This window comes from Anopheles funestus, chromosome 2RL (genome assembly GCF_943734845.2).
Source record: "Anopheles funestus chromosome 2RL, idAnoFuneDA-416_04, whole genome shotgun sequence".
NCBI classification, from domain to species: Eukaryota; Metazoa; Arthropoda; class Insecta; order Diptera; family Culicidae; genus Anopheles; species Anopheles funestus.
In genome coordinates this window covers 41,894,485-41,922,043 of record NC_064598.1, presented here as the reverse complement: position 1 = coordinate 41,922,043, position 27,559 = coordinate 41,894,485, and the positions used below count along the sequence as shown (strand labels likewise).

At 32.7% G+C, this 27,559-nt stretch overlaps 1 long non-coding RNA gene across 1 annotated transcript; it reads left to right on the top strand.

Annotated features, from left to right (window-relative positions):
* Positions 1–414: 414 nt before the first annotated feature.
* LOC125765535 (uncharacterized) lies at positions 415–26,835 on the top strand. The gene is made up of 4 exons (XR_007418563.1): positions 415–762; positions 17,807–18,521; positions 20,973–21,352; positions 26,417–26,835. It is a non-coding gene; the product is annotated as an uncharacterized LOC125765535 (long non-coding RNA).
* The last annotated feature ends 724 nt before the right edge of the window (positions 26,836–27,559 follow it).

Genomic DNA, 27,559 nt, shown 5'->3' with positions numbered 1-27,559 from the left:
GCTGTCCAAGAAGAAAATGTAGCCATTGGTGCCATCTATCGACCACAGGTTAAAGATTGGCGATTCGTTGGATACCGACCGAGTTATAGGCAAAACTTGGTGCAAAAATGAGGAAAATTTTCATTATTTTTTTTGAATTTTTTGATTTTTTTATTATTTTTCACTCTTTTTTTTATTTCAAGCATTATTAGAGTGAAAAGAAACTCATTGCAACCCATTGACATTAAAATAAAACAATTTAATTTTTTTTGCAAAATTTCCCAAAAAAATCGTAAGGGGTAAGCCTTATGAAATTTTCGAGTGGAAAATTTTTTTGAAATATTTTTCTGATTTTTTATTCTTTTTTTTAATTTAAAGCACTATTTAAGTGAAAAGAAACTTATTGCAACAAATTCCCATCAAAATATATCACATTTAAAATTCTTCCTACATTGCTCAAAAATGAGGAAAATTTTACATTTTCTCAAACAGGGTAAGGAACTTGGTTCCTCGAATAACTTCTGGTACAGACATCTGAGGGCATGGCTGTCCAAGAAGAAAATGTAGCCATTGGTGCCATCTATCGACCACAAGTTAAAGTTTGGCGATCCGTTGGATACCGACCGAGTTATAGGCAAAACTTGGTGCAAAAATGAAGAAAATTTTACATTTTCTCAAACAGGGTAAGGAACTTGGTTCCTCGAATAACTTCTGGCACAGACATCTAAGGGCATGGCTGTCCAAGAAGAAAATGTAGCCATTGGTGCCATCTATCGACCACAGGTTAAAGTTTGGCGATCCGTTGGATACCGACCGAGTTATAGGCAAAATTTGGTGCAAAAATGAGGAAAATTTTCATTATTTTTTTTGAATGTTTTGAATTTTTTATTATTTTTCACTCTTTTTTTTATTTCAAGCATTATTAGAGTGAAAAGAAACTTATTGCAACCCATTGGCATTAAAATAAAACAATTTAATTTTTTTTGCAAAATTTCCCAAAAAAATCGTAAGGGGTAAGCCTTATGACATTTTCGAGTGGAAAATTTTTTTGAAATATTTTTCTGATTTTTTATTCTTTTTTTAATTTAAAGCACTATTTAAGTGAAAAGAAACTTATTGCAACAAATTCCCATCAAAATATATCACATTTAAAATTCTTGCTACATTGCTCAAAAATGAGGAAAATTTTACATTTTCTCAAACAGGGTAAGGAACTTGGTTCCTCGAATAACTTCTGGTACAGACATCTGAGGGCATGGCTGTCCAAGAAGAAAATGTAGCCATTGGTGCCATCTATCGACCACAGGTTAAAGTTTGGCGATCCGTTGGATACCGACCGAGTTATAGGCAAAATTTGGTGCAAAAATGAGGAAAATTTTCATTATTTTTTTTGAATGTTTTGAATTTTTTATTATTTTTCACTCTTTTTTTTATTTCAAGCATTATTAGAGTGAAAAGAAACTTATTGCAACCCATTGGCATTAAAATAAAACAATTTAATTTTTTTTGCAAAATTTCCCAAAAAAATCGTAAGGGGTAAGCCTTATGAAATTTTCGAGTGGAAAATTTTTTTGAAATATTTTTCTGATTTTTTATTCTTTTTTTAATTTAAAGCACTATTTAAGTGAAAAGAAACTTATTGCAACAAATTCCCATCTAAATATATCACATTTAAAATTTTTGCTACATTGCTCAAAAATGAGGAAAATTTTACATTTTCTCAAACAGGGTAAGGAACTTGGTTCCTCGAATAACTTCTGGCACAGACATCTGAGGGCATGGCTGTCCAAGAAGAAAATGTAGCCATTGGTGCCATCTATCGACCACAAGTTAAAGTTTGGCGATCCGTTGGATACCGACCGAGTTATAGGCAAAACTTGGTGCAAAAATGAAGAAAATTTTACATTTTCTCAAACAGGGTAAGGAACTTGGTTCCTCGAATAACTTCTGGCACAGACATCTGAGGGCATGGCTGTCCAAGAAGAAAATGTAGCCATTGGTGCCATCTATTGACCACAGGTTAAAGATAGGCGATTCGTTGGATACCGACCGAGTTATAGGCAAAATTTGGTGCAAAAAATGAGGAAAATTTTCATTATTTTTTTTTTAATTTTTTGATTTTTTTATTATTTTTCACTCTTTTTTTTATTTCAAGCATTATTAGAGTGAAAAGAAACTCATTGCAACCCATTGGCATTAAAATAAAACAATTATTTTTTTTTGCAAAATTTCCCAAAAAAAATCGTAAGGGGTAAGCCTTATGAAATTTTCGAGTGGAAAATTTTTTTGAAATATTTTTCTGATTTTTTATTCTTTTTTTAATTTAAAGCACTATTTAAGTGAAAAGAAACTTATTGCAACAAATTCCCATCAAAATATATCACATTTAAAATTCTTGCTACATTGCTCAAAAATGAGGAAAATTTTACATTTTCTCAAACAGGGTAAGGAACTTGGTTCCTCGAATAACTTCTGGTACAGACATCTGAGGGCATGGCTGTCCAAGAAGAAAATGTAGCCATTGGTGCCATCTATCGACCACAGGTTAAAGTTTGGCGATCCGTTGGATACCGACCGAGTTATAGGCAAAATTTGGTGCAAAAATGAGGAAAATTTTCATTATTTTTTTTGAATGTTTTGAATTTTTTATTATTTTTCACTCTTTTTTTTATTTCAAGCATTATTAGAGTGAAAAGAAACTCATTGCAACCCATTGGCATTAAAATAAAACAATTATTTTTTTTTGCAAAATTTCCCAAAAAAATCGTAAGGGGTAAGCCTTATGAAATTTTCGAGTGGAAAATTTTTTTGAAATATTTTTCTGATTTTTTATTCTTTTTTTAATTTAAAGCACTATTTAAGTGAAAAGAAACTTATTGCAACAAATTCCCATCTAAATATATCACATTTAAAATTTTTGCTACATTGCTCAAAAATGAGGAAAATTTTACATTTTCTCAAACAGGGTAAGGAACTTGGTTCCTCGAATAACTTCTGGCACAGACATCTGAGGGCATGGCTGTCCAAGAAGAAAATGTAGCCATTGGTGCCATCTATCGACCACAGGTTAAAGTTTGGCGATCCGTTGGATACCGACCGAGTTATAGGCAAAATTTGGTGCAAAAATGAGGAAAATTTTCATTATTTTTTTTGAATGTTTTGAATTTTTTATTATTTTTCACTCTTTTTTTTATTTCAAGCATTATTAGAGTGAAAAGAAACTTATTGCAACCCATTGGCATTAAAATAAAACAATTTAATTTTTTTTGCAAAATTTCCCAAAAAAATCGTAAGGGGTAAGCCTTATGAAATTTTCGAGTGGAAAATTTTTTTGAAATATTTTTCTGATTTTTTATTCTTTTTTTAATTTAAAGCACTATTTAAGTGAAAAGAAACTTATTGCAACAAATTCCCATCTAAATATATCACATTTAAAATTTTTGCTACATTGCTCAAAAATGAGGAAAATTTTACATTTTCTCAAACAGGGTAAGGAACTTGGTTCCTCGAATAACTTCTGGCACAGACATCTGAGGGCATGGCTGTCCAAGAAGAAAATGTAGCCATTGGTGCCATCTATCGACCACAAGTTAAAGTTTGGCGATCCGTTGGATACCGACCGAGTTATAGGCAAAACTTGGTGCAAAAATGAAGAAAATTTTACATTTTCTCAAACAGGGTAAGGAACTTGGTTCCTCGAATAACTTCTGGCACAGACATCTGAGGGCATGGCTGTCCAAGAAGAAAATGTAGCCATTGGTGCCATCTATTGACCACAGGTTAAAGATAGGCGATTCGTTGGATACCGACCGAGTTATAGGCAAAATTTGGTGCAAAAAATGAGGAAAATTTTCATTATTTTTTTTTTAATTTTTTGATTTTTTTATTATTTTTCACTCTTTTTTTTATTTCAAGCATTATTAGAGTGAAAAGAAACTCATTGCAACCCATTGGCATTAAAATAAAACAATTATTTTTTTTTGCAAAATTTCCCAAAAAAAATCGTAAGGGGTAAGCCTTATGAAATTTTCGAGTGGAAATTTTTTTCTGATTTTTTATTCTTTTTTTAATTTAAAGCACTATTTAAGTGAAAAGAAACTTATTGCAACAAATTCCCATCAAAATATATCACATTTAAAATTATTGCTACATTGCTCAAAAATGAGGAAAATTTTACATTTTCTCAAACAGGGTAAGGAACTTGGTTCCTCGAATAACTTCTGGCACAGACATCTGAGGGCATGGCTGTCCAAGAAGAAAATGTAGCCATTCGTGCCATCTATCGACCACAGGTTAAAGTTTGGCGATCCGTTGGATACCGACCGAGTTATAGGCAAAACTTGGTGCAAAAATGAGGAAAATTTTACATTTTCTCAAACAGGGTAAGGAACTTGGTTCCTCGAATAACTTCTGGCACAGACATCTGAGGGCATGGCTGTCCAAGAAGAAAATGTAGCCATTGGTGTCATCTATCGACCACAGGTTAAAGATAGGCGATTCGTTGGATACCGACCGAGTTATAGGCAAAATTTGGTGCAAAAATGAGGAAAATTTTCATTATTTTTTTTGAAATTTTTGATTTTTTTATTATTTTTCACTCTTTTTTTTATTTCAAGCATTATTAGAGTGAAAAGAAACTCATTGCAACCCATTGGCATTAAAATAAAACAATTTAATTTTTTTTGCAAAATTTCCCAAAAAAATCGTAAGGGGTAAGCCTTATGAAATTTTCGAGTGGAAAATTTTTTTGAATTTTTTTTTCTGATTTTTTATTCTTTTTTAATTTAAAGCACTATTTAAGTGAAAAGAAACTTATTGCAACAAATTCCCATCAAAATATATCACATTTAAAATTCTTGCTACATTGCTCAAAAATGAGGAAAATTTTACATTTTCTCAAACAGGGTAAGGAACTTGGTTCCTCGAATAACTTCTGGCACAGACATCTGAGGGCATGGCTGTCCAAGAAGAAAATGTAGCCATTGGTGCCATCTATCGACCACAGGTTAAAGTTTGGCGATCCGTTGGATACCGACCGAGTTATAGGCAAAAATTGGTGCAAAAATGAGGAAAATTTTACATTTTCTCAAACAGGGTAAGGAACTTGGTTCCTCGAATAACTTCTGGCACAGACATCTGAGGGCATGGCTGTCCAAGAAGAAAATGTAGCCATTGGTGCCATCTATCGACCACAGGTTAAAGATAGGCGATTCGTTGGATACCGACCGAGTTATAGGCAAAATTTGGTGCAAAAATGAGGAAAATTTTACATTTTCTCAAACAGGGTAAGGAACTTGGTTCCTCGAATAACTTCTGGCACAGACATCTGAGGGCATGGCTGTCCAAGAAGAAAATGTAGCCATTGGTGCCATCTATCGACCACAGGTTAAAGTTTGGCGATCCGTTGGATACCGACCGAGTTATAGGCAAAACTTGGTGCAAAAATGAGGAAAATTTTACATTTTCTCAAACAGGGTAAGGAACTTGGTTCCTCGAATAACTTCTGGCACAGACATCTGAGGGCATGGCTGTCCAAGAAGAAAATGTAGCCATTGGTGTCATCTATCGACCACAGGTTAAAGATAGGCGATTCGTTGGATACCGACCGAGTTATAGGCAAAATTTGGTGCAAAAATGAGGAAAATTTTCATTATTTTTTTTGAATTTTTTGATTTTTTTATTATTTTTCACTCTTTTTTTTTATTTCAAGCATTATTAGAGTGAAAAGAAACTCATTGCAACCCATTGGCATTAAAATAAAACAATTTAATTTTTTTTGCAATATTTCCCAAAAAAATCGTAAGGGGTAAGCCTTATGAAATTTTCGAGTGGAAAATTTTTTTGAAATTTTTTTCTGATTTTTTATTCTTTTTTTAATTTAAAGCACTATTTAAGTGAAAAGAAAAATGAGGAAAAATTTATATTTTCTCAAACAGGGTAAGGAACTTGGTTCCTCGAATAACTTCTGGCACAGACATCTGAGGGCATGGCTGTCCAAGAAGAAAATGTAGCCATTGGTGCCATCTATCGACCACAGGTTAAAGTTTGGCGATCCGTTGGATACCGACCGAGTTATAGGCAAAACTTGGTGCAAAAATGAGGAAAATTTTACATTTTCTCAAACAGGGTAAGGAACTTGGTTCCTCGAATAACTTCTGGCACAGACATCTGAGGGCATGGCTGTCCAAGAAGAAAATGTAGCCATTGGTGCCATCTATCGACCACAGGTTAAAGATAGACGATTCGTTGGATACCGACCGAGTTATAGGCAAAATTTGGTGCAAAAATGAGGAAAATTTTCATTATTTTTTTTGAATTTTTTGATTTTTTTATTATTTTTCACTCTTTTTTTTTTATTTCAAGCATTATTAGAGTGAAAAGAAACTCATTGCAACCCATTGGCATTAAAATAAAACAATTTAATTTTTTTTGCAAAATTTCCCAAAAAAATCGTAAGGGGTAAGCCTTATGAAATTTTCGAGTGGAAAATTTTTTTGAATTTTTTTTCTGATTTTTTATTCTTTTTTAATTTAAAGCACTATTTAAGTGAAAAGAAACTTATTGCAACAAATTCCCATCAAAATATATCACATTTAAAATTCTTGCTACATTGCTCAAAAATGAGGAAAATTTTACATTTTCTCAAACAGGGTAAGGAACTTGGTTCCTCGAATAACTTCTGGCACAGACATCTGAGGGCATGGCTGTCCAAGAAGAAAATGTAGCCATTCGTGCCATCTATCGACCACAGGTTAAAGTTTGGCGATCCGTTGGATACCGACCGAGTTATAGGCAAAACTTGGTGCAAAAATGAGGAAAATTTTACATTTTCTCAAACAGGGTAAGGAACTTGGTTCCTCGAATAACTTCTGGCACAGACATCTGAGGGCATGGCTGTCCAAGAAGAAAATGTAGCCATTGGTGTCATCTATCGACCACAGGTTAAAGATAGGCGATTCGTTGGATACCGACCGAGTTATAGGCAAAATTTGGTGCAAAAATGAGGAAAATTTTACATTTTCTCAAACAGGGTAAGGAACTTGGTTCCTCGAATAACTTCTGGCACAGACATCTGAGGGCATGGCTGTCCAAGAAGAAAATGTAGCCATTCGTGCCATCTATCGACCACAGGTTAAAGTTTGGCGATCCGTTGGATACCGACCGAGTTATAGGCAAAACTTGGTGCAAAAATGAGGAAAATTTTACATTTTCTCAAACAGGGTAAGGAACTTGGTTCCTCGAATAACTTCTGGCACAGACATCTGAGGGCATGGCTGTCCAAGAAGAAAATGTAGCCATTGGTGTCATCTATCGACCACAGGTTAAAGATAGGCGATTCGTTGGATACCGACCGAGTTATAGGCAAAATTTGGTGCAAAAATGAGGAAAATTTTCATTATTTTTTTTGAATTTTTTGATTTTTTTATTATTTTTCACTCTTTTTTTTTATTTCAAGCATTATTAGAGTGAAAAGAAACTCATTGCAACCCATTGGCATTAAAATAAAACAATTTAATTTTTTTTGCAAAATTTCCCAAAAAAATCGTAAGGGGTAAGCCTTATGAAATTTTCGAGTGGAAAATTTTTTTCTGATTTTTTATTCTTTTTTTAATTTAAAGCACTATTTAAGTGAAAAGAAACTTATTGCAACAAATTCCCATCAAAATATATCACATTTAAAATTCTTGCTACATTGCTCAAAAATGAGGAAAATTTTACATTTTCTCAAACAGGGTAAGGAACTTGGTTCCTCGAATAACTTCTGGCACAGACATCTGAGGGCATGGCTGTCCAAGAAGAAAATGTAGCCATTGGTGCCATCTATCGACCACAGGTTAAAGTTTGGCGATCCGTTGGATACCGACCGAGTTATAGGCAAAACTTGGTGCAAAAATGAGGAAAATTTTACATTTTCTCAAACAGGGTAAGGAACTTGGTTCCTCGAATAACTTCTGGCACAGACATCTGAGGGCATGGCTGTCCAAGAAGAAAATGTAGCCATTGGTGCCATCTATCGACCACAGGTTAAAGATAGACGATTCGTTGGATACCGACCGAGTTATAGGCAAAATTTGGTGCAAAAATGAGGAAAATTTTCATTATTTTTTTTGAATTTTTTGATTTTTTTATTATTTTTCACTCTTTTTTTTTATTTCAAGCATTATTAGAGTGAAAAGAAACTCATTGCAACCCATTGGCATTAAAATAAAACAATTTAATTTTTTTTGCAAAATTTCCCAAAAAAATCGTAAGGGGTAAGCCTTATGAAATTTTCGAGTGGAAAATTTTTTTGAATTTTTTTTCTGATTTTTTATTCTTTTTTAATTTAAAGCACTATTTAAGTGAAAAGAAACTTATTGCAACAAATTCCCATCAAAATATATCACATTTAAAATTCTTGCTACATTGCTCAAAAATGAGGAAAATTTTACATTTTCTCAAACAGGGTAAGGAACTTGGTTCCTCGAATAACTTCTGGCACAGACATCTGAGGGCATGGCTGTCCAAGAAGAAAATGTAGCCATTGGTGCCATCTATCGACCACAGGTTAAAGTTTGGCGATCCGTTGGATACCGACCGAGTTATAGGCAAAACTTGGTGCAAAAATGAGGAAAATTTTACATTTTCTCAAACAGGGTAAGGAACTTGGTTCCTCGAATAACTTCTGGCACAGACATCTGAGGGCATGGCTGTCCAAGAAGAAAATGTAGCCATTGGTGCCATCTATCGACCACAGGTTAAAGATAGACGATTCGTTGGATACCGACCGAGTTATAGGCAAAATTTGGTGCAAAAATGAGGAAAATTTTCATTACTTTTTTTTGAATTTTTTGATTTTTTTATTATTTTTCACTCTTTTTTTTATTTCAAGCATTATTAGAGTGAAAAGAAACTCATTGCAACCCATTGGCATTAAAATAAAACAATTTAATTTTTTTTGCAAAATTTCCCAAAAAAATCGTAAGGGGTAAGCCATATGAAATTTTCGAGTGGAAAATTTTTTTGAAATTTTTTTCTGATTTTTTATTCTTTTTTTAATTTAAAGCACTATTTAAGTGAAAAGAACCTTTTTGCAACAAATTCCCATCAAAATATATCACATTTAAAATTTTTTCTACATTGCTCAAAAATGAGGAAAATTTTACATTTTCTCAAACAGGGTATGGAATTTGGTTCCTCGAATAACTTCTGGCACAGACATCTGAGGGCATGGCTGTCCAAGAAGAAAATGTAGCCATTGGTGCCATCTATCGACCACAGGTTAAAGATAGGCGATTCGTTGGATACCGACCGAGTTATAGGCAAAACTTGGTGCAAAAATGAGGAAAATTTTACATTTTCTCAAACAGGGTAAGGAACTTGGTTTCTCGAATAACTTCTGGCACAGACATCTGAGGGCATGGCTGCCCAAGAAGAAAATGTAGCCATTGGTGCCATCTATCGACCACAGGTTAAACATAGGCGATTCGTTGGATACCGACCGAGTTATAGGCAAAATTTGGTGCAAAAATGAGGAAAATTTTACATTTTCTCAAACAGGGTAAGGAACTTGGTTCCTCGAATAACATTGGTGCCATCTATCGACCACAGGTTAAAGATAGACGATTCGTTGGATACCGACCGAGTTATAGGCAAAATTTGGTGCAAAAATGAGGAAAATTTTCATTACTTTTTTTTGAATTTTTTGATTTTTTTATTATTTTTCACTCTTTTTTTTTATTTCAAGCATTATTAGAGTGAAAAGAAACTCATTGCAACCCATTGGCATTAAAATAAAACAATTTAATTTTTTTTGCAAAATTTCCCAAAAAAATCGTAAGGGGTAAGCCATATGAAATTTTCGAGTGGAAAATTTTTTTGAATTTTTTTTCAGATTTTTTATTCTTTTTTTAATTTAAAGCACTATTTAAGTGAAAAGAACCTTTTTGCAACAAATTCCCATCAAAATATATCACATTTAAAATTTTTGCTACATTGCTCAAAAATGAGGAAAATTTTACATTTTCTCAAACAGGGTAAGGAACTTGGTTCCTCGAATAACTTCTGGCACAGACATCTGAGGGCATGGCTGTCCAAGAAGAAAATGTAGCCATTGGTGCCATCTATCGACCACAGGTTAAAGATAGGCGATTCGTTGGATACCGACCGAGTTATAGGCAAAATTTGGTGCAAAAATGAGGAAAATTTTACATTTTCTCAAACAGGGTAAGGAACTTGGTTTCTCGAATAACTTCTGGCACAGACATCTGAGGGCATGGCTGTCCAAGAAGAAAATGTAGCCATTGGTGCCATCTATCGACCACAGGTTAAAGATAGGCGATTCGTTGGATACCGACCGAGTTATAGGCAAAATTTGGTGCAAAAATGAGGAAAATTTTCATTACTTTTTTTGAATTTTTTAATTTTTTTTATTATTTTTCACTCTTTTTTTTTATTTCAAGCATTATTAGAGTGAAAAGAAACTCATTGCAACCCATTGGCATTAAAATAAAACAATTTAATTTTTTTTGCAAAATTTCCCAAAAAAATCGTAAGGGGTAAGCCTTATGAAATTTTCGAGTGAAAAATTTTTTTCTGATTTTTTATTCTTTTTTTAATTTAAAGCACTATTTAAGTGAAAAGAAACTTATTGCAACAAATTCCCATCAAAATATATCACATTTAAAATTCTTGCTACATTGCTCAAAAATGAGGAAAATTTTACATTTTCTCAAACAGGGTAAGGAACTTGGTTCCTCGAATAACTTCTGGCACAGACATCTGAGGGCATGGCTGTCCAAGAAGAAAATGTAGCCATTGGTGCCATCTATCGACCACAGGTTAAAGATAGGCGATTCGTTGGATACCGACCGAGTTATAGGCAAAATTTGGTGCAAAAATGAGGAAAATTTTCATTACTTTTTTTTGAATTTTTTGATTTTTTTATTATTTTTCACTCTTTTTTTTTTATTTCAAGCATTATTAGAGTGAAAAGAAACTCATTGCAACCCATTGGCATTAAAATAAAACAATTTAATTTTTTTTGCAAAATTTCCCAAAAAAATCGTAAGGGGTAAGCCATATGAAATTTTCGAGTGGAAAATTTTTTTGAATTTTTTTTCAGATTTTTTATTCTTTTTTTAATTTAAAGCACTATTTAAGTGAAAAGAACCTTTTTGCAACAAATTCCCATCAAAATATATCACATTTAAAATTTTTGCTACATTGCTCAAAAATGAGGAAAATTTTACATTTTCTCAAACAGGGTAAGGAACTTGGTTCCTCGAATAACTTCTGGCACAGACATCTGAGGGCATGGCTGTCCAAGAAGAAAATGTAGCCATTGGTGCCATCTATCGACCACAGGTTAAAGATAGGCGATTCGTTGGATACCGACCGAGTTATAGGCAAAATTTGGTGCAAAAATGAGGAAAATTTTACATTTTCTCAAACAGGGTAAGGAACTTGGTTTCTCGAATAACTTCTGGCACAGACATCTGAGGGCATGGCTGTCCAAGAAGAAAATGTAGCCATTGGTGCCATCTATCGACCACAGGTTAAAGATAGGCGATTCGTTGGATACCGACCGAGTTATAGGCAAAATTTGGTGCAAAAATGAGGAAAATTTTCATTACTTTTTTTGAATTTTTTAATTTTTTTTATTATTTTTCACTCTTTTTTTTTATTTCAAGCATTATTAGAGTGAAAAGAAACTCATTGCAACCCATTGGCATTAAAATAAAACAATTTAATTTTTTTTGCAAAATTTCCCAAAAAAATCGTAAGGGGTAAGCCTTATGAAATTTTCGAGTGAAAAATTTTTTTCTGATTTTTTATTCTTTTTTTAATTTAAAGCACTATTTAAGTGAAAAGAAACTTATTGCAACAAATTCCCATCAAAATATATCACATTTAAAATTCTTGCTACATTGCTCAAAAATGAGGAAAATTTTACATTTTCTCAAACAGGGTAAGGAACTTGGTTCCTCGAATAACTTCTGGCACAGACATCTGAGGGCATGGCTGTCCAAGAAGAAAATGTAGCCATTGGTGCCATCTATCGACCACAGGTTAAAGATAGGCGATTCGTTGGATACCGACCGAGTTATAGGCAAAATTTGGTGCAAAAATGAGGAAAATTTTCATTACTTTTTTTTGAATTTTTTGATTTTTTTATTATTTTTCACTCTTTTTTTTTTATTTCAAGCATTATTAGAGTGAAAAGAAACTCATTGCAACCCATTGGCATTAAAATAAAACAATTTAATTTTTTTTGCAAAATTTCCCAAAAAAATCGTAAGGGGTAAGCCATATGAAATTTTCGAGTGGAAAATTTTTTTGAAATTTTTTTCTGATTTTTTATTCTTTTTCTAATTTAAAGCACTATTTAAGTGAAAATAACCTTTTTGCAACAAATTCCCATCAAAATATATCACATTTAAAATTTTTGCTACATTGCTCAAAAATGAGGAAAATTTTACATTTTCTCAAACAGGGTAAGGAACTTGGTTCCTCGAATAACTTCTGGCACAGACATCTGAGGGCATGGCTGTCCAAGAAGAAAATGTAGCCATTGGTGCCATCTATCGACCACAGGTTAAAGATAGGCGATTCGTTGGATACCGACCGAGTTATAGGCAAAATTTGGTGCAAAAATGAGGAAAATTTTACATTTTCTCAAACAGGGTAAGGAACTTGGTTTCTCGAATAACTTCTGGCACAGACATCTGAGGGCATGGCTGTCCAAGAAGAAAATGTAGCCATTGGTGCCATCTATCGACCACAGGTTAAAGATAGGCGATTCGTTGGATACCGACCGAGTTATAGGCAAAATTTGGTGCAAAAATGAGGAAAATTTTCATTACTTTTTTTGAATTTTTTAATTTTTTTTATTATTTTTCACTCTTTTTTTTTATTTCAAGCATTATTAGAGTGAAAAGAAACTCATTGCAACCCATTGGCATTAAAATAAAACAATTTAATTTTTTTTGCAAAATTTCCCAAAAAAATCGTAAGGGGTAAGCCTTATGAAATTTTCGAGTGGAAAATTTTTTTGAATTTTTTTTCTGATTTTTTATTCTTTTTTTAATTTAAAGCACTATTTAAGTGAAAAGAAACTTATTGCAACAAATTCCCATCAAAATATATCACATTTAAAATTCTTGCTACATTGCTCAAAAATGAGGAAAATTTTACATTTTCTCAAACAGGGTAAGGAACTTGGTTCCTCGAATAACTTCTGGCACAGACATCTAAGGGCATGGCTGTCCAAGAAGAAAATGTAGCCATTGGTGCCATCTATCGACCACAAGTTAAAGTTTGGCGATCCGTTGGATACCGACCGAGTTATAGGCAAAAATTGGTGCAAAAATGAGGAAAATTTTACATTTTCTCAAACAGGGTAAGGAACTTGGTTCCTCGAATAACTTCTGGCACAGACATCTGAGGGCATGGCTGTCCAAGAAGAAAATGTAGCCATTGGTGCCATCTATCGACCACAGGTTAAAGATAGACGATTCGTTGGATACCGACCGAGTTATAGGCAAAATTTGGTGCAAAAATGAGGAAAATTTTCATTACTTTTTTTTGAATTTTTTGATTTTTTTTATTATTTTTCACTCTTTTTTTTTTATTTCAAGCATTATTAGAGTGAAAAGAAACTCATTGCAACCCATTGGCATTAAAATAAAACAATTTAATTTTTTTTGCAAAATTTCCCAAAAAAATCGTAAGGGGTAAGCCTTATGAAATTTTCGAGTGAAAAATTTTTTTCTGATTTTTTATTCTTTTTTTAATTTAAAGCACTATTTAAGTGAAAAGAAACTTATTGCAACAAATTCCCATCAAAATATATCACATTTAAAATTCTTGCTACATTGCTCAAAAATGAGGAAAATTTTACATTTTCTCAAACAGGGTAAGGAACTTGGTTCCTCGAATAACTTCTGGCACAGACATCTGAGGGCATGGCTGTCCAAGAAGAAAATGTAGCCATTGGTGCCATCTATCGACCACAGGTTAAAGATAGACGATTCGTTGGATACCGACCGAGTTATAGGCAAAATTTGGTGCAAAAATGAGGAAAATTTTCATTACTTTTTTTTGAATTTTTTGATTTTTTTTATTATTTTTCACTCTTTTTTTTTATTTCAAGCATTATTAGAGTGAAAAGAAACTCATTGCAACCCATTGGCATTAAAATAAAACAATTTAATTTTTTTTGCAAAATTTCCCAAAAAAATCGTAAGGGGTAAGCCTTATGAAATTTTCGAGTGGAAAATTTTTTTCTGATTTTTTATTCTTTTTTTAATTTAAAGCACTATTTAAGTGAAAAGAAACTTATTGCAACAAATTCCCATCAAAATATATCACATTTAAAATTCTTGCTACATTGCTCAAAAATGAGGAAAATTTTACATTTTCTCAAACAGGGTAAGGAACTTGGTTCCTCGAATAACTTCTGGCACAGACATCTGAGGGCATGGCTGTCCAAGAAGAAAATGTAGCCATTGGTGCCATCTATCGACCACAGGTTAAAGTTTGGCGATCCGTTGGATACCGACCGAGTTATAGGCAAAACTTGGTGCAAAAATGAGGAAAATTTTACATTTTCTCAAACAGGGTAAGGAACTTGGTTCCTCGAATAACTTCTGGCACAGACATCTGAGGGCATGGCTGTCCAAGAAGAAAATGTAGCCATTGGTGCCATCTATCGACCACAGGTTAAAGATAGACGATTCGTTGGATACCGACCGAGTTATAGGCAAAATTTGGTGCAAAAATGAGGAAAATTTTCATTACTTTTTTTTGAATTTTTTGATTTTTTTATTATTTTTCACTCTTTTTTTTTATTTCAAGCATTATTAGAGTGAAAAGAAACTCATTGCAACCCATTGGCATTAAAATAAAACAATTTAATTTTTTTTGCAAAATTTCCCAAAAAAATCGTAAGGGGTAAGCCATATGAAATTTTCGAGTGGAAAATTTTTTTGAAATTTTTTTCTGATTTTTTATTCTTTTTTTAATTTAAAGCACTATTTAAGTGAAAAGAACCTTTTTGCAACAAATTCCCATCAAAATATATCACATTTAAAATTTTTTCTACATTGCTCAAAAATGAGGAAAATTTTACATTTTCTCAAACAGGGTATGGAATTTGGTTCCTCGAATAACTTCTGGCACAGACATCTGAGGGCATGGCTGTCCAAGAAGAAAATGTAGCCATTGGTGCCATCTATCGACCACAGGTTAAAGATAGGCGATTCGTTGGATACCGACCGAGTTATAGGCAAAACTTGGTGCAAAAATGAGGAAAATTTTACATTTTCTCAAACAGGGTAAGGAACTTGGTTTCTCGAATAACTTCTGGCACAGACATCTGAGGGCATGGCTGCCCAAGAAGAAAATGTAGCCATTGGTGCCATCTATCGACCACAGGTTAAACATAGGCGATTCGTTGGATACCGACCGAGTTATAGGCAAAATTTGGTGCAAAAATGAGGAAAATTTTACATTTTCTCAAACAGGGTAAGGAACTTGGTTCCTCGAATAACATTGGTGCCATCTATCGACCACAGGTTAAAGATAGACGATTCGTTGGATACCGACCGAGTTATAGGCAAAATTTGGTGCAAAAATGAGGAAAATTTTCATTACTTTTTTTTGAATTTTTTGATTTTTTTTATTATTTTTCACTCTTTTTTTTATTTCAAGCATTATTAGAGTGAAAAGAAACTCATTGCAACCCATTGGCATTAAAATAAAACAATTTAATTTTTTTTGCAAAATTTCCCAAAAAAATCGTAAGGGGTAAGCCTTATGAAATTTTCGAGTGAAAAATTTTTTTCTGATTTTTTATTCTTTTTTTAATTTAAAGCACTATTTAAGTGAAAAGAAACTTATTGCAACAAATTCCCATCAAAATATATCACATTTAAAATTCTTGCTACATTGCTCAAAAATGAGGAAAATTTTACATTTTCTCAAACAGGGTAAGGAACTTGGTTCCTCGAATAACTTCTGGCACAGACATCTGAGGGCATGGCTGTCCAAGAAGAAAATGTAGCCATTGGTGCCATCTATCGACCACAGGTTAAAGATAGACGATTCGTTGGATACCGACCGAGTTATAGGCAAAATTTGGTGCAAAAATGAGGAAAATTTTCATTACTTTTTTTTGAATTTTTTGATTTTTTTTATTATTTTTCACTCTTTTTTTTTATTTCAAGCATTATTAGAGTGAAAAGAAACTCATTGCAACCCATTGGCATTAAAATAAAACAATTTAATTTTTTTTGCAAAATTTCCCAAAAAAATCGTAAGGGGTAAGCCTTATGAAATTTTCGAGTGGAAAATTTTTTTCTGATTTTTTATTCTTTTTTTAATTTAAAGCACTATTTAAGTGAAAAGAAACTTATTGCAACAAATTCCCATCAAAATATATCACATTTCAAATTCTTGCTACATTGCTCAAAAATGAGGAAAATTTTACATTTTCTCAAACAGGGTAAGGAACTTGGTTCCTCGAATAACTTCTGGCACAGACATCTGAGGGCATGGCTGTCCAAGAAGAAAATGTAGCCATTGGTGCCATCTATCGACCACAGGTTAAAGTTTGGCGATCCGTTGGATACCGACCGAGTTATAGGCAAAACTTGGTGCAAAAATGAGGAAAATTTTACATTTTCTCAAACAGGGTAAGGAACTTGGTTCCTCGAATAACTTCTGGCACAGACATCTGAGGGCATGGCTGTCCAAGAAGAAAATGTAGCCATTGGTGCCATCTATCGACCACAGGTTAAAGATAGACGATTCGTTGGATACCGACCGAGTTATAGGCAAAATTTGGTGCAAAAATGAGGAAAATTTTCATTACTTTTTTTTGAATTTTTTGATTTTTTTATTATTTTTCACTCTTTTTTTTTATTTCAAGCATTATTAGAGTGAAAAGAAACTCATTGCAACCCATTGGCATTAAAATAAAACAATTTAATTTTTTTTGCAAAATTTCCCAAAAAAATCGTAAGGGGTAAGCCATATGAAATTTTCGAGTGGAAAATTTTTTTGAAATTTTTTTCTGATTTTTTATTCTTTTTTTAATTTAAAGCACTATTTAAGTGAAAAGAACCTTTTTGCAACAAATTCCCATCAAAATATATCACATTTAAAATTTTTTCTACATTGCTCAAAAATGAGGAAAATTTTACATTTTCTCAAACAGGGTATGGAATTTGGTTCCTCGAATAACTTCTGGCACAGACATCTGAGGGCATGGCTGTCCAAGAAGAAAATGTAGCCATTGGTGCCATCTATCGACCACAGGTTAAAGATAGGCGATTCGTTGGATACCGACCGAGTTATAGGCAAAATTTGGTGCAAAAATGAGGAAAATTTTCATTACTTTTTTTTGAATTTTTTGATTTTTTTATTATTTTTCACTCTTTTTTTTTTATTTCAAGCATTATTAGAGTGAAAAGAAACTCATTGCAACCCATTGGCATTAAAATAAAACAATTTAATTTTTTTTGCAAAATTTCCCAAAAAAATCGTAAGGGGTAAGCCATATGAAATTTTCGAGTGGAAAATTTTTTTGAAATTTTTTTCTGATTTTTTATTCTTTTTCTAATTTAAAGCACTATTTAAGTGAAAAGAACCTTTTTGCAACAAATTCCCATCAAAATATATCACATTTAAAATTTTTGCTACATTGCTCAAAAATGAGGAAAATTTTACATTTTCTCAAACAGGGTAAGGAACTTGGTTCCTCGAATAACTTCTGGCACAGACATCTGAGGGCATGGCTGTCCAAGAAGAAAATGTAGCCATTGGTGCCATCTATCGACCACAGGTTAAAGATAGGCGATTCGTTGGATACCGACCGAGTTATAGGCAAAATTTGGTGCAAAAATGAGGAAAATTTTACATTTTCTCAAACAGGGTAAGGAACTTGGTTTCTCGAATAACTTCTGGCACAGACATCTGAGGGCATGGCTGTCCAAGAAGAAAATGTAGCCATTGGTGCCATCTATCGACCACAGGTTAAAGATAGGCGATTCGTTGGATACCGACCGAGTTATAGGCAAAATTTGGTGCAAAAATGAGGAAAATTTTCATTACTTTTTTTGAATTTTTTGATTTTTTTTATTATTTTTCACTCTTTTTTTTTATTTCAAGCATTATTAGAGTGAAAAGAAACTCATTGCAACCCATTGGCATTAAAATAAAACAATTTAATTTTTTTTGCAAAATTTCCCAAAAAAATCGTAAGGGGTAAGCCTTATGAAATTTTCGAGTGGAAAATTTTTTTGAATTTTTTTTCTGATTTTTTATTCTTTTTTTAATTTAAAGCACTATTTAAGTGAAAAGAAACTTATTGCAACAAATTCCCATCAAAATATATCACATTTAAAATTCTTGCTACATTGCTCAAAAATGAGGAAAATTTTACATTTTCTCAAACAGGGTAAGGAACTTGGTTCCTCGAATAACTTCTGGCACAGACATCTAAGGGCATGGCTGTCCAAGAAGAAAATGTAGCCATTGGTGCCATCTATCGACCACAAGTTAAAGTTTGGCGATCCGTTGGATACCGACCGAGTTATAGGCAAAAATTGGTGCAAAAATGAGGAAAATTTTACATTTTCTCAAACAGGGTAAGGAACTTGGTTCCTCGAATAACTTCTGGCACAGACATCTGAGGGCATGGCTGTCCAAGAAGAAAATGTAGCCATTGGTGCCATCTATCGACCACAGGTTAAAGATAGACGATTCGTTGGATACCGACCGAGTTATAGGCAAAATTTGGTGCAAAAATGAGGAAAATTTTCATTACTTTTTTTTGAATTTTTTGATTTTTTTTATTATTTTTCACTCTTTTTTTTTATTTCAAGCATTATTAGAGTGAAAAGAAACTCATTGCAACCCATTGGCATTAAAATAAAACAATTTAATTTTTTTTGCAAAATTTCCCAAAAAAATCGTAAGGGGTAAGCCTTATGAAATTTTCGAGTGAAAAATTTTTTTCTGATTTTTTATTCTTTTTTTAATTTAAAGCACTATTTAAGTGAAAAGAAACTTATTGCAACAAATTCCCATCAAAATATATCACATTTAAAATTCTTGCTACATTGCTCAAAAATGAGGAAAATTTTACATTTTCTCAAACAGGGTAAGGAACTTGGTTCCTCGAATAACTTCTGGCACAGACATCTGAGGGCATGGCTGTCCAAGAAGAAAATGTAGCCATTGGTGCCATCTATCGACCACAGGTTAAAGATAGACGATTCGTTGGATACCGACCGAGTTATAGGCAAAATTTGGTGCAAAAATGAGGAAAATTTTCATTACTTTTTTTTGAATTTTTTGATTTTTTTTATTATTTTTCACTCTTTTTTTTTATTTCAAGCATTATTAGAGTGAAAAGAAACTCATTGCAACCCATTGGCATTAAAATAAAACAATTTAATTTTTTTTGCAAAATTTCCCAAAAAAATCGTAAGGGGTAAGCCTTATGAAATTTTCGAGTGGAAAATTTTTTTCTGATTTTTTATTCTTTTTTTAATTTAAAGCACTATTTAAGTGAAAAGAAACTTATTGCAACAAATTCCCATCAAAATATATCACATTTAAAATTCTTGCTACATTGCTCAAAAATGAGGAAAATTTTACATTTTCTCAAACAGGGTAAGGAACTTGGTTCCTCGAATAACTTCTGGCACAGACATCTGAGGGCATGGCTGTCCAAGAAGAAAATGTAGCCATTGGTGCCATCTATCGACCACAGGTTAAAGTTTGGCGATCCGTTGGATACCGACCGAGTTATAGGCAAAACTTGGTGCAAAAATGAGGAAAATTTTACATTTTCTCAAACAGGGTAAGGAACTTGGTTCCTCGAATAACTTCTGGCACAGACATCTGAGGGCATGGCTGTCCAAGAAGAAAATGTAGCCATTGGTGCCATCTATCGACCACAGGTTAAAGATAGACGATTCGTTGGATACCGACCGAGTTATAGGCAAAATTTGGTGCAAAAATGAGGAAAATTTTCATTACTTTTTTTTTAATTTTTTGATTTTTTTTATTATTTTTCACTCTTTTTTTTTTATTTCAAGCATTATTAGAGTGAAAAGAAACTCATTGCAACCCATTGGCATTAAAATAAAACAATTTAATTTTTTTTGCAAAATTTCCCAAAAAAATCGTAAGGGGTAAGCCTTATGAAATTTTCGAGTGGAAATTTTTTTTGAATTTTTTTTCTGATTTTTTATTCTTTTTTTAATTTAAAGCACTATTTAAGTGAAAAGAAACTTATTGCAACAAATTCCCATCAAAATATATCACATTTAAAATTCTTGCTACATTGCTCAAAAATGAGGAAAATTTTACATTTTCTCAAACAGGGTAAGGAACTTGGTTCCTCGAATAACTTCTGGCACAGACATCTGAGGGCATGGCTGTCCAAGAAGAAAATGTAGCCATTGGTGCCATCTATCGACCACAGGTTAAAGATAGACGATTCGTTGGATACCGACCGAGTTATAGGCAAAATTTGGTGCAAAAATGAGGAAAATTTTCATTACTTTTTTTTGAATTTTTTGATTTTTTTTATTATTTTTCACTCTTTTTTTTATTTCAAGCATTATTAGAGTGAAAAGAAACTCATTGCAACCCATTGGCATTAAAATAAAACAATTTAATTTTTTTTGCAAAATTTCCCAAAAAAAATCGTAAGGGGTAAGCCTTATGAAATTTTCGAGTGGAAATTTTTTTCTGATTTTTTATTCTTTTTTTAATTTAAAGCACTATTTAAGTGAAAAGAAACTTATTGCAACAAATTCCCATCAAAATATATCACATTTAAAATTCTTGCTACATTGCTCAAAAATGAGGAAAATTTTACATTTTCTCAAACAGGGTAAGGAACTTGGTTCCTCGAATAACTTCTGGCACAGACATCTGAGGGCATGGCTGTCCAAGAAGAAAATGTAGCCATTGGTGCCATCTATCGACCACAGGTTAAAGTTTGGCGATCCGTTGGATACCGACCGAGTTATAGGCAAAACTTGGTGCAAAAATGAGGAAAATTTTACATTTTCTCAAACAGGGTAAGGAACTTGGTTCCTCGAATAACTTCTGGCACAGACATCTGAGGGCATGGCTGTCCAAGAAGAAAATGTAGCCATTGGTGCCATCTATCGACCACAAGTTAAAGTTTGGCGATCCGTTGGATACCGACCGAGTTATAGGCAAAACTTGGTGCAAAAATGAGGAAAATTTTACATTTTCTCAAACAGGGTAAGGAACTTGGTTCCTCGAATAACTTCTGGCACAGACATCTGAGAGCATGGCTGTCCAAGAAGAAAATGTAGCCATTGGTGCCATCTATCGACCACAGGTTAAAGATAGGCGATCCGTTGGATACCGACCGAGTTATAGGCAAAACTTGGTGCAAAAATGAGGAAAATTTTACATTTTCTCAAACAGGGTAAGGAACTTGGTTCCTCGAATAACTTCTGGCACAGACATCTGAGGGCATGGCTGTCCAAGAAGAAAATGTAGCCATTGGTGCCATCTATCGACCACAGGTTAAAGATAGACGATTCGTTGGATACCGACTGAGTTATAGGCAAAATTTGGTGCAAAAATGAGGAAAATTTTCATTACTTTTTTTTGAATTTTTTGATTTTTTTTATTATTTTTCACTCTTTTTTTTTATTTCAAGCATTATTAGAGTGAAAAGAAACTCATTGCAACCCATTGGCATTAAAATAAAACAATTTAATTTTTTTTGCAAAATTTCCCAAAAAAATCGTAAGGGGTAAGCCTTATGAAATTTTCGAGTGGAAAATTTTTTTCTGATTTTTTATTCTTTTTTTAATTTAAAGCACTATTTAAGTGAAAAGAAACTTATTGCAACAAATTCCCATCAAAATATATCACATTTAAAATTCTTGCTACATTGCTCAAAAATGAGGAAAATTTTACATTTTCTCAAACAGGGTAAGGAACTTGGTTCCTCGAATAACTTCTGGCACAGACATCTGAGGGCATGGCTGTCCAAGAAGAAAATGTAGCCATTGGTGCCATCTATCGACCACAGGTTAAAGTTTGGCGATCCGTTGGATACCGACCGAGTTATAGGCAAAAATTGGTGCAAAAATGAGGAAAATTTTACATTTTCTCAAACAGGGTAAGGAACTTGGTTCCTCGAATAACTTCTGGCACAGACATCTGAGGGCATGGCTGTCCAAGAAGAAAATGTAGCCATTGGTGCCATCTATCGACCACAGGTTAAAGATAGACGATTCGTTGGATACCGACCGAGTTATAGGCAAAATTTGGTGCAAAAATGAGGAAAATTTTCATTACTTTTTTTTGAATTTTTTGATTTTTTTATTATTTTTCACTCTTTTTTTTATTTCAAGCATTATTAGAGTGAAAAGAAACTCATTGCAACCCATTGGCATTAAAATAAAACAATTTAATTTTTTTTGCAAAATTTCCCAAAAAAATCGTAAAGGGTAAGCCTTATGAAATTTTCGAGTGGAAAATTTTTTTCTGATTTTTTATTCTTTTTTTAATTTAAAGCACTATTTAAGTGAAAAGAAACTTATTGCAACAAATTCCCATCAAAATATATCACATTTAAAATTCTTGCTACATTGCTCAAAAATGAGGAAAATTTTACATTTTCTCAAACAGGGTAAGGAACTTGGTTCCTCGAATAACTTCTGGCACAGACATCTGAGGGCATGGCTGTCCAAGAAGAAAATGTAGCCATTGGTGCCATCTATCGACCACAGGTTAAAGATAGACGATTCGTTGGATACCGACCGAGTTATAGGCAAAATTTGGTGCAAAAATGAGGAAAATTTTCATTACTTTTTTTTGAATTTTTTGATTTTTTTTATTATTTTTCACTCTTTTTTTTATTTCAAGCATTATTAGAGTGAAAAGAAACTCATTGCAACCCATTGGCATTAAAATAAAACAATTTAATTTTTTTTGCAAAATTTCCCAAAAAAATCGTAAGGGGTAAGCCTTACGAAATTTTCGAGTGGAAAATTTTTTTCTGATTTTTTATTCTTTTTTTAATTTAAAGCACTATTTAAGTGAAAAGAAACTTATTGCAACAAATTCCCATCAAAATATATCACATTTAAAATTCTTGCTACATTGCTCAAAAATGAGGAAAATTTTACATTTTCTCAAACAGGGTAAGGAACTTGGTTCCTCGAATAACTTCTGGCACAGACATCTGAGGGCATGGCTGTCCAAGAAGAAAATGTAGCCATTGGTGCCATCTATCGACCACAGGTTAAAGTTTGGCGATCCGTTGGATACCGACCGAGTTATAGGCAAAACTTGGTGCAAAAATGAGGAAAATTTTACATTTTCTCAAACAGGGTAAGGAACTTGGTTCCTCGAATAACTTCTGGCACAGACATCTGAGGGCATGGCTGTCCAAGAAGAAAATGTAGCCATTGGTGCCATCTATCGACCACAGGTTAAAGATAGACGATTCGTTGGATACCGACCGAGTTATAGGCAAAATTTGGTGCAAAAATGAGGAAAATTTTCATTACTTTTTTTTGAATTTTTTGATTTTTTTTATTATTTTTCACTCTTTTTTTTTATTTCAAGCATTATTAGAGTGAAAAGAAACTCATTGCAACCCATTGGCATTAAAATAAAACAATTTAATTTTTTTTGCAAAATTTCCCAAAAAAATCGTAAGGGGTAAGCCTTATGAAATTTTCGAGTGGAAAATTTTTTTCTGATTTTTTATTCTTTTTTTAATTTAAAGCACTATTTAAGTGAAAAGAAACTTATTGCAACAAATTCCCATCAAAATATATCACATTTAAAATTCTTGCTACATTGCTCAAAAATGAGGAAAATTTTACATTTTCTCAAACAGGGTAAGGAACTTGGTTCCTCGAATAACTTCTGGCACAGACATCTGAGGGCATGGCTGTCCAAGAAGAAAATGTAGCCATTGGTGCCATCTATCGACCACAGGTTAAAGTTTGGCGATCCGTTGGATACCGACCGAGTTATAGGCAAAAATTGGTGCAAAAATGAGGAAAATTTTACATTTTCTCAAACAGGGTAAGGAACTTGGTTCCTCGAATAACTTCTGGCACAGACATCTGAGGGCATGGCTGTCCAAGAAGAAAATGTAGCCATTGGTGCCATCTATCGACCACAGGTTAAAGATAGACGATTCGTTGGATACCGACCGAGTTATAGGCAAAATTTGGTGCAAAAATGAGGAAAATTTTCATTACTTTTTTTTGAATTTTTTGATTTTTTTATTATTTTTCACTCTTTTTTTTATTTCAAGCATTATTAGAGTGAAAAGAAACTCATTGCAACCCATTGGCATTAAAATAAAACAATTTAATTTTTTTTGCAAAATTTCCCAAAAAAATCGTAAAGGGTAAGCCTTATGAAATTTTCGAGTGGAAAATTTTTTTCTGATTTTTTATTCTTTTTTTAATTTAAAGCACTATTTAAGTGAAAAGAAACTTATTGCAACAAATTCCCATCAAAATATATCACATTTAAAATTCTTGCTACATTGCTCAAAAATGAGGAAAATTTTACATTTTCTCAAACAGGGTAAGGAACTTGGTTCCTCGAATAACTTCTGGCACAGACATCTGAGGGCATGGCTGTCCAAGAAGAAAATGTAGCCATTGGTGCCATCTATCGACCACAGGTTAAAGATAGACGATTCGTTGGATACCGACCGAGTTATAGGCAAAATTTGGTGCAAAAATGAGGAAAATTTTCATTACTTTTTTTTGAATTTTTTGATTTTTTTTATTATTTTTCACTCTTTTTTTTATTTCAAGCATTATTAGAGTGAAAAGAAACTCATTGCAACCCATTGGCATTAAAATAAAACAATTTAATTTTTTTTGCAAAATTTCCCAAAAAAATCGTAAGGGGTAAGCCTTACGAAATTTTCGAGTGGAAAATTTTTTTCTGATTTTTTATTCTTTTTTTAATTTAAAGCACTATTTAAGTGAAAAGAAACTTATTGCAACAAATTCCCATCAAAATATATCACATTTAAAATTCTTGCTACATTGCTCAAAAATGAGGAAAATTTTACATTTTCTCAAACAGGGTAAGGAACTTGGTTCCTCGAATAACTTCTGGCACAGACATCTGAGGGCATGGCTGTCCAAGAAGAAAATGTAGCCATTGGTGCCATCTATCGACCACAGGTTAAAGTTTGGCGATCCGTTGGATACCGACCGAGTTATAGGCAAAACTTGGTGCAAAAATGAGGAAAATTTTACATTTTCTCAAACAGGGTAAGGAACTTGGTTCCTCGAATAACTTCTGGCACAGACATCTGAGGGCATGGCTGTCCAAGAAGAAAATGTAGCCATTGGTGCCATCTATCGACCACAGGTTAAAGATAGACGATTCGTTGGATACCGACCGAGTTATAGGCAAAATTTGGTGCAAAAATGAGGAAAATTTTCATTACTTTTTTTTGAATTTTTTGATTTTTTTTATTATTTTTCACTCTTTTTTTTTATTTCAAGCATTATTAGAGTGAAAAGAAACTCATTGCAACCCATTGGCATTAAAATAAAACAATTTAATTTTTTTTGCAAAATTTCCCAAAAAAAATCGTAAGGGGTAAGCCTTACGAAATTTTCGAGTGGAAAATTTTTTTCTGATTTTTTATTCTTTTTTTAATTTAAAGCACTATTTAAGTGAAAAGAAACTTATTGCAACAAATTCCCATCAAAATATATCACATTTAAAATTCTTGCTACATTGCTCAAAAATGAGGAAAATTTTACATTTTCTCAAACAGGGTAAGGAACTTGGTTCCTCGAATAACTTCTGGCACAGACATCTGAGGGCATGGCTGTCCAAGAAGAAAATGTAGCCATTGGTGCCATCTATCGACCACAGGTTAAAGATAGACGATTCGTTGGATACCGACCGAGTTATAGGCAAAATTTGGTGCAAAAATGAGGAAAATTTTCATTACTTTTTTTTGAATTTTTTGATTTTTTTTATTATTTTTCACTCTTTTTTTTATTTCAAGCATTATTAGAGTGAAAAGAAACTCATTGCAACCCATTGGCATTAAAATAAAACAATTTAATTTTTTTTGCAAAATTTCCCAAAAAAATCGTAAGGGGTAAGCCTTACGAAATTTTCGAGTGGAAAATTTTTTTCTGATTTTTTATTCTTTTTTTAATTTAAAGCACTATTTAAGTGAAAAGAAACTTATTGCAACAAATTCCCATCAAAATATATCACATTTAAAATTCTTGCTACATTGCTCAAAAATGAGGAAAATTTTACATTTTCTCAAACAGGGTAAGGAACTTGGTTCCTCGAATAACTTCTGGCACAGACATCTGAGGGCATGGCTGTCCAAGAAGAAAATGTAGCCATTGGTGCCATCTATCGACCACAGGTTAAAGTTTGGCGATCCGTTGGATACCGACCGAGTTATAGGCAAAACTTGGTGCAAAAATGAGGAAAATTTTACATTTTCTCAAACAGGGTAAGGAACTTGGTTCCTCGAATAACTTCTGGCACAGACATCTGAGGGCATGGCTGTCCAAGAAGAAAATGTAGCCATTGGTGCCATCTATCGACCACAGGTTAAAGATTAGCGATTCGTTGGATACCGACCGAGTTATAGGCAAAATTTGGTGCAAAAATGAGGAAAATTTTCATTATTTTTTTTGAATTTTTTGATTTTTTTATTATTTTTCAGTCTTTTTTTTATTTCAAGCATTATTAGAGTGAAAAGAAACTCATTGCAACCCATTGGCATTAAAATAAAACAATTTAATTTTTTTTTGCAAAATTTCCCAAAAAAATCGTAAGGGGTAAGCCTTATAAAATTTTCGAGTGTAAAATTTTTTTGAATTTTTTTTCTGATTTTTTATTCTTTTTTTAATTTAAAGCACTATTTCAGTGAAAAGAAACTTATTGCAACAAATTCCCATCAAAATATATCACATTTAAAATGTTTGCTACATTGCTCAAAAATGAGGAAAATTTTACATTTTCTCAAACAGGGTATGGCACTTGGTTCCTCGAATAACTTCTGGCACATACATCTAAGGGCATGGCTATTCAAGAAGAAAATGTAGCCATTGGTGCCATCTATCGACCACAGGTTAAAGTTTGGCGATCCGTTGGATACCGACCGAGTTATAGGCAAAATTTGGTGCAAAAATGAGGAAAATTTCATTATTTTTTTTGAATTTTTTTAATTTTTTTATTATTTTTCACTCTTTTTTTTATTTCAAGCATTATTAGAGTGAAAAGAAACTCATTGCAACCCATTGGCATTAAAATAAAACAATTTAATTTTTTTTGCAAAATTTCCCCAAAAAATCGTAAGGGGTAAGCCTTATAAAATTTTCGAGTGTAAAATTTTTTTGAATTTTTTTTCTGATTTTTTATTCTTTTTTTAATTTAAAGCACTATTTCAGTGAAAAGAAACTTATTGCAACAAATTCCCATCAAAATATATCACATTTCAAATTCTTGCTACATTGCTCAAAAATGAGGAAAATTTTACATTTTCTCAAACAGGGTAAGG